The 596-nt window shown below is 50.8% G+C and overlaps 1 non-coding gene across 1 annotated transcript; it reads left to right on the forward strand.

Moving 5' to 3' along the window:
- Positions 1-204: 204 nt before the first annotated feature.
- Positions 205-277, forward strand: TRNAA-AGC (transfer RNA alanine (anticodon AGC)). Its single transcript has one exon. It is a non-coding gene; the product is annotated as a tRNA-Ala (tRNA).
- Positions 278-596: the final 319 nt, after the last annotated feature.

A 596-nucleotide genomic window follows, 5' to 3' on the forward strand; every position in this document is an offset into this window, starting at 1 on the left:
TTGTGGTCCCTTCCAACCCTGAATGAAACTATGAAACTATGAAATTGGTGTTTAGGAAGCGCCTGGGTGAGGCACTTGGAGCCATGGTTTAGTTGATTAGATGGTGTTGGGTGATAGGTTGGACTCGATCTCTGAGGTCTCTTCCAACCTGGTTAATTCTGTTCTATTCTATTCTATTCTCATTCCACTCTAGGATCATAGGCAGGGGAATTAGCTCAAATGGTAGAGCGCTCGCTTAGCATGCGAGAGGCAGCGGGATCGATGCCCGCATTCTCCAGGTCTTTTCCTCAGTCACGTGGATCCCCACAAGTCCATGGGACCAGACGGGATCTTGCTCTCTGCAACTCCCTGAAGGGAGGCTGTAGCTAGGAGGGGGTTGATCTCTTCTTCCAGGCAACCAGCACCAGAACAAGAGGACACAGTCTCAAGCTGTGCCAGGGGAGGTTTCAGCTGGATGTTAGGAAGAAATTATTCGCAGAAAGAGAGATTGGCCACTGGGATGTGCTGCCCAGGGAGGTGGTGGAGTCACCATCCCTGGAGGTGTTCAAGAGGGGATTGGATGTGGCACTTGGAGCCATGGTTTAATACTCATGAGG

Source organism: Melanerpes formicivorus, unplaced genomic scaffold, assembly GCF_026170545.1.
Source record: "Melanerpes formicivorus ecotype bairdi unplaced genomic scaffold, bMelFor1.0.p_v2 SCAF_390, whole genome shotgun sequence".
NCBI lineage: Eukaryota > Metazoa > Chordata > Aves > Piciformes > Picidae > Melanerpes > Melanerpes formicivorus.